Consider the following 7,254-nt stretch of genomic DNA (forward strand, 5'->3'; position numbering starts at 1 on the left):
AACCATTCCTTATTTATTTATCAGTCCCAAGAGACTCAATTCTTCTGATCTTGGAGATCTGGTTAAACCTGGCTTGAAATAGAATTTCAGTCTGTGATTGTACAAAGTCCTCCACCCAGTTTCTGGAAGTTTCTGAGAAACTCGGCTCTTCAGGCTTTCTTCTGACTGCATATTTTCCTATCTGTCTGGGCTTTTGTCCTGCATCAGTACAGACAGGCACCCAGCCCCATGACGGAGCTGCATATACACCCTCTAACACACCACATATTCAAACACATCTCATGCATTTCTGAATTTGGTAATTTCACTCAGTATCTGGGGGATCATGGGTGGGGCTACATTACATTCCACAGCCTTCTGCCAGCTGACCAGCTGTGCTCCTTCTTAAACCCTTCGCCCAGATTAACAGGTACATCATTTGCACGTAGAACATTTCCACCCATGTGTAGGTCCCTGATGATCTCATCTTACTTTCTCAGTGACTTATCAAGAGGTTGTGGTTGTTTTCCTCTTAATTTTTCTGAGTAGATGAATTTTCCTTTTTAAAAAAGATTTCTAATCATAGCTACCAGTAAGATTGTCCTACCTCACTGTAAAGATGTATTGAATAGGCCAATCAATATGAAAGTATTTGATAACTCTTTGGATTTAATATGCAGGAGAAACAGCTGATAAGTTTGAATCAGAATGGAATCAGACTAAAAACCAGAACCTGGTTAGAGGTACTAGACCTCAACCATTTAAGAAGTGTCTGCCAGCCAGGCACAGTGGTGCACACATCTAATCCCTGCAGCTCAGGAGGCTGCTGCTGGAGGATAGTGAATTCAAAATTTGTTTTCCCCAGCATGAGTTTAAAGAAAACAGACAATAAGAAACAAACAAATTTAAAAACCAAAACCAAAACAAACAAACAAACAAAAACAACCAGGCTGATCTAAGGGATGTAATCAAAAGGACAGTGTATTTGATAAAAATATATACACTGTCCTTTTCTATTTGATTCAGTACAAATAAATATATATTTATATATTTAATATATTTTCAGGATTAATGTCTGTCAAATTTCAACCCCTTGTTCTAAGTCAAACTAATTAGGCAACTATTCAAAACAATAGCAAATATTAAAATAGAATAAATGTAACAAATGTGATGCAATAAAATTGCCAGCATTACTGCTCTTGTAGCTTGTGGTTATTATTAAGTAAGTCAACAGTTATGTGACCAAAAAGCTCTATGGAACTATAAGTACTTGTCTGATAATTGAGATAGCTACTATGTGACTAATGGGTGAGGAGCATATACAGCATGGATTCACAAACTGGATAAAATGATGATTTATATCCTCAGTTTTGATGAAGCAAGAGAACATCAAATTCTATCATCCTAGTCAGACTAGCACCCAATTTAAAACTTACAAATTATGTTTGGAATTTTTCTTTTAAAATTTTCAAAGCCTGGTTTATTAATCTTCTTTTTTTCATTGTTATGAAATACCCGAGCCTGCATAACATATGAAAAAGAAGATTAGGTGGTTTACACTTTTGGAGGCTGAAAGTCCAAGGCTCAGTAGCCCTATGTGTGTGGCCTATTGTGAAGGCATAATGGTCAATGGCATCATTGCAGTAGCCAATGAAAGAAGAAATTCCATCTCAAGACAGAAAGCCAGAAATCCATCTGTCCCTTCCAAGGACACATCCCCATATGACCTAGGCACCTCTTACTAGGCCCCACCTCGTAAAGTCTTGAGCGCTCCTCCCAGCAACAGCATCCTGGGAACCAGGCTTCCAACAGATGAACTTTGGGGAAAAACAACATCTAAACCATAGCATGAGATGGACCTCAGATAATTCAAACTGTGAAAAGCAAAACTGCAGATATGGGAAGACTCTAGTAAATTTTATTTAGAGAATTTCAAAATTAGGATGACAGAAAAGTCAGCCAAAACTTTCCACTTTCATTTGAGTTACCCAAAAGGGAGAGTCCTTACCTAAGGACCTTTTATATTTGAAATGGGGCTTGAATGAACTTTGAGAAATGTTTATTTTCATACTATAAAATATGAGTGTATCTCCCTGTAGGGAGTAATCCTAGAGTCAGGTATAAGTAGACTCAGAGAGGAGAGATGATTATTCTGTTACAGGGTCCTAATATGTAACACATTCAGATGACATCACAGGCTTTGCAGGAGAACTGAAACTTCTGATTTGATATGATTTTATTGCTATTTGTTTTTATTTTTTAGGAAAAGAAGTACAAGTGTGTTAAGTGATGTAAAATGGCCATAAAACATTTAGAGGAAGGTAGAATCCTATAACCAGGAAGTTGTTTTAAAACCATTTCAACCTTAGGCTATTCAAAAAAAATGTTTCTCTTTTGTTTACTTAACCTACTTGAAGGACTCAGACTAGGAGTAGGGCTTGGAGTGAGATGGACAGGGCCCAGGAGGGGAGTGACTAGAAGGAATTCTGACCATAAGAAATTTCTAACATGTTTTAAAATAAAACTGAAAAGAAAGAAAAAAAACTATTTGTGTGATATTTATACTCCACTCACTGACCATATTGTAGTAAATAAATAAAAGCTGTTAGGATTAAGTGTGGTTTTTGATTCCCATCTCACTGGCTAAATGATGATTCTGTTGGGCCAACTAGTAGCATATTATTCCATTTGAGTTTCAGATGCGTAAATAAGTTGAGAAATAAGGTGAGCCAGATGGCGTGCTTCCTTCTGCTTGTTAGTTTGTTGTTGTTGTTTTGTTTTGTTTTTTTTGGTGCTGGGGCTTGAACCCAGGGCCTTGTGCATACAAGGCAAACACTCTACCAACTGAGCTATGTCCCCAGCACCTTCTTGTTAGTTTTGAGGAAAATGTATTTGTAGGGAAAAAAAAACACACACATATTTATAAGGGGAGAGAGAGAGAGAGAAAGCGCTAGCACAGAATTGAATTGAATTGATAGGATTTCTAAAAATTGTTTAACAGAATGAGAAGTTCTGAGAACAAAATAAATAAACAGATCTTCCTGGGAAGAAGTGCTATTCCCAACTACTACTTGTGCTTGATCCCGTGGGTCGCAATTCTTCCATTTCTCTGAGGCTCCTGGGGAGTAGGTACTCCTATTCCCATGAATAAGATGTTTCTGAAGGTGAGTAGCGTGACTTCCATGGGAAGTGGGTTGTTGATGAAATTAAAGGAAGACACCTGGATTCCTCAGTGCAGTCTCCTTCTGAGATGACAGGGGAGTAGATTGGCTCTGATCTAGTACCTATAAGTGTGACTATATCTTTATACACTGAGACTGGAATCATAGCCAACTTGTGATCATTGGTGTTTCAATTTCATGCTTCAGCTATAGGTTTATAAGGAAAATATGCTACTCAGAGTCCACAGAATGCAGAAAACTAACTGACCAGGTGGGTTTTTCCAACCTGCAAATTACCTCCCTCCTTTTTTTTTTTTTTTTTTTGGATCATCTGACATTTCTACATGACAGTTAAAACCTACAATCTTAACGAAAACTTTGCCATTGCCCATCAGAACTCTAAATCAAATTAATAAAATTATGTTCTTAAGAATTATTTGTTACTCTCTTAGAACTAGCTCAAAGTGCAGAACACCTACTTTTAGGTATGACTGGTGCAAATCAGAATCAGTGACATGATTTATTCATGCTCCACTCCCACACCCTTTCCCCAACACGTGTTTACTGAAACTGTAGAAAGTAAGGGGCAGACTACACAATTGTGTCCTGGATCTCAAAGGATTTCTAATCTTTCAGAAAGGGCATACTTACAAATTTAGGGAAAAAATAGGAACACATATGTAAATGTACAAACCAGATGAATTTCTGTGCATATAATGGCTAAATGTGGTCTTATTCTTTGATTACAACTGCTTCAGCCTACATGCATAAGCCTTCTCAAAATATAAGCACTGAAACTTCACTCCTAAGGTGATGATACTAAAGTTTGAGGCCTCTTGGAGGCAGTTAGCTTAATGTGGGGAGAGTCATCATGGACAAAGAACTTGCTTTAGTTTGGATGTGATTTGTGTGGCCCTAAAAAGTTTGGTGCTAGAAGCTCTGTCTCCAATGTTAACAGCGTTGAGAAATGGTGGAATATTTTACAGATAGGCTCTAATGGAAGATGAAGAGGTTCTTAGAAGCTCAACCTCAGAAGTGAAAAACACATAGTTAACCTTTGAACAAGATGGGTCTGAACTGAATGGGTCAACTTATATTTAGTCCTTTTTGAAGATTTGTGATAATTTCAAAAAACTCTTTTAATAAACGTGTAAACTATATTTTAATGACATGAATGAATAGAATATGTATCAGTAGCCTATTGTAAAATATAACCAAAATATATATAAAGCTATTATAAAAAGGTCAAAATTTATCAAAACTTATGTACACAAATACATAGACCATACATGGCACCATTTGAGGTTAACAGGATGATAAAATTAAAGGAGCAATATTAAATCATATCTGTAAAAAATGAACTACAGTGCCTGCTGAACTACTGTGATAATTTCATAACCACCTCTTATTACTATTGCTACTAAGGTGAGCTCAAGTGTTGCAAATATCCACTTAAAACACAATGTGCTATTGCTAATCATCTCTGCATGAGCAGTTCAATTTCTTCAGTAAAATACATATTGCAGTAAAATGTCATCATGTGCAAAATATGTGGTATATAATACATAAACAATGAAAAATATATGTTAATCAACTGTCTTTGTGATTAATAAGGTCTCTGGTCAACAAGAGACCATTCAAGGTTAAGTTTGGAGAGACTCAAAAGTTGAACACAAATTTTCAACTTGAAGGTGAGGAGTCTGTGGCCCAACCTCCCAGTTGCTTAGGTCCCTAAAACTCTCAAAAGCTATATATTTCCACCAGAATGAATTGTTTTAAAAAGAACAAGTCTGCTCCCTAAATCTCTTGACTTCCTTTTATCACCATGCAATCTCTTCTACGTGTGTTCCTGCCATTGTGGTGCCATCTGTCATGAATTTCTCTCCAGAAGAAGAGATGTAAGCTAAATTATCCTCTTTTCTTTATATAAAAAAGCCACAAGTATTTTGTTACAGTGATATAAAAACAGATTAATATAGAATCATAATAATAAAGATTTGAGGGAGGCTATTTTCCCCTCTAACCATTTGAGGCTGTACCCAGAGAGCTCATCTTGAGTAAACAGACCTCACCAGACACCAAGTCTGCTGACACCTTAATCTTAGCCTTCAGAACCATCAGAAATAAATGTAGATTACTTATAAATTATTCTGTCTTTTTTTTTTACAGCAACAGGAATATATGAAGAAAGTGCTATGTGAAGAGTCATTCTTCTCCAAATTCCAGAACCCTCAGGACCCAGCCAGGCAGACAGGTATCTCCAGACCCCATTGGCACATATTATCTAGGACTGCAGCTAGATGCTGAACAACCTCTATTTTTGTGAGGAACATTATTTTCCTGTTTGTGGTTTCCTTATGTGGCTGGTCATGAAGAAATTAGGGGATACAGGAGAAGAGAATGAGCAGGACAAGTACCAACTTTGAGGCATTTCTCTTGCGTGAATCTTTTGCATAGTGTTAGGCAATGTGACCCTTTTCCTGTTGACTCAGAGGGACCAAGATTTTCAAGTTCATTCTCCCAAATATACTCACCAAACTCTGTATTCCCAGAATTTAACATAATTTTTTCCTGAAATATGAATTTAGCCTTCTTTTGACTTTAACTCTCTTACCATAAAATCTTGAGCCAGATTTTTAAGACATTCTGCTCTTCAGGCAAAGGACATGTGAATCCCTTTAAATTCTGCAAAGAATATATTCGGGCTTTCATTCTGCAACCTGATTTGACAGTCTCTATTTTCTTCCTTTAGAGTGTATATGGCTACTAACAACAGCTCACCTTTTTCACAATCTTCATCATTTAGTCCATGTATTTCATATAAAAAGAGGTATTACAAAGCAATGTCTTAGCTTTTCATCTGTACTCTAACTCACGGCAGATGGTAGAAAGCAGATAGATGATAACATCAATCAACTTTTGTGGATGTTGTAAACAATGCATCCCACACTTGGGAATATGGCGTTACCCCATGCGATGATTGACTCAAATAGTTATCAGTTTATAATGTGACTCAGAACTGGATGATGATGCAGAATGCTCAGGATCTGGAACAAACAGCACTGCCTCTTCATTCAAATGACTTTGCAGATCCCTCGGTGCAGTAGGTATTTTTGGTACATTTAGACTTTATGGCTAATCTCTAAAGACTCACAGAGAAGAGCACATCTCATACCTGGGAAGTGGAGCAAGCCCTACCATCTTTAGGAAACAACAACAACAACAAAAAATGGTCACCTTTTGAAAAGGAATATTTTGTGTCCTCCTTGACCCTACCGAAGACTAAGTACCAGAACACAAACTATGCAGTAACAATGCAATGAGATGCCCATCAAGGTCTGGATATTGTCAGAAAGACTAAATATAAGTTATGTCCAACACAGCCACATTTGTCATACAATAGAATTGGTATTTGGAATTAGACCTCACCAATTCCAAAGAGCATGAAAAAAATATGCAAATACTTCACCCAGACTCCACATCACCAACATCTTTTTCCCTGACATCTATCCTTTAATTTATATCTATGCCTTCCTTAGGGAGGGTTTTTTACAACCAGATGACAGAAAAGGTAGAAATCTGATCCTGATTCATGGATGGGTCAGTTCAATATGCTGGCATGAACCAAAATATGGACTGTTCTCACTTCCTAAATGAATACCACAGCCTCATTTAGGGGCCTCCTTGAAAGATACTGAGAAGGCAGAGCTTTGAGAAATTCATGCAGTCATGGACTTCGCACTGATAAAGTAGAAGACTTGGTTGAGATGCACATGAAATTTTGATCCCTGCCTAATTTCTTGGCTTCACAGTTGGGTGCCTAAAAGAAACAAAATATGAAACACACTTAAAAAAAAATAACATCAGTACAAAGAGTCATCCAGACAATTGAAGTAATAAAACTTGTCATCAGCCACCCCAGACTATATAATCAGCCCATCAATAATTAACTTAGATTGAAATAGTTAATTTAAATAAAAAAGAAAGACGATGTGCATATACCCACCAACACAATCCTTTTCACCAAGCTAATCAAGCTGCTTCTGATGTTAATGTTCAAATTATCAGGAGAAAACTAGGGGAAAAACCTGATCTTGAATAATAAAGTTAATCC

At 36.9% G+C, this 7,254-nt stretch overlaps 1 non-coding gene across 1 annotated transcript; it reads right to left on the reverse strand.

Annotated features, from left to right (window-relative positions):
- Positions 1-2,768: 2,768 nt before the first annotated feature.
- On the reverse strand, positions 2,769-2,844 carry Trnat-ugu (transfer RNA threonine (anticodon UGU)). The gene has a single exon. It is a non-coding gene; the product is annotated as a tRNA-Thr (tRNA).
- Positions 2,845-7,254: the final 4,410 nt, after the last annotated feature.

Source organism: Callospermophilus lateralis, chromosome 10, assembly GCF_048772815.1.
Source record: "Callospermophilus lateralis isolate mCalLat2 chromosome 10, mCalLat2.hap1, whole genome shotgun sequence".
In the NCBI taxonomy this organism is placed as follows: Eukaryota; Metazoa; Chordata; class Mammalia; order Rodentia; family Sciuridae; genus Callospermophilus; species Callospermophilus lateralis.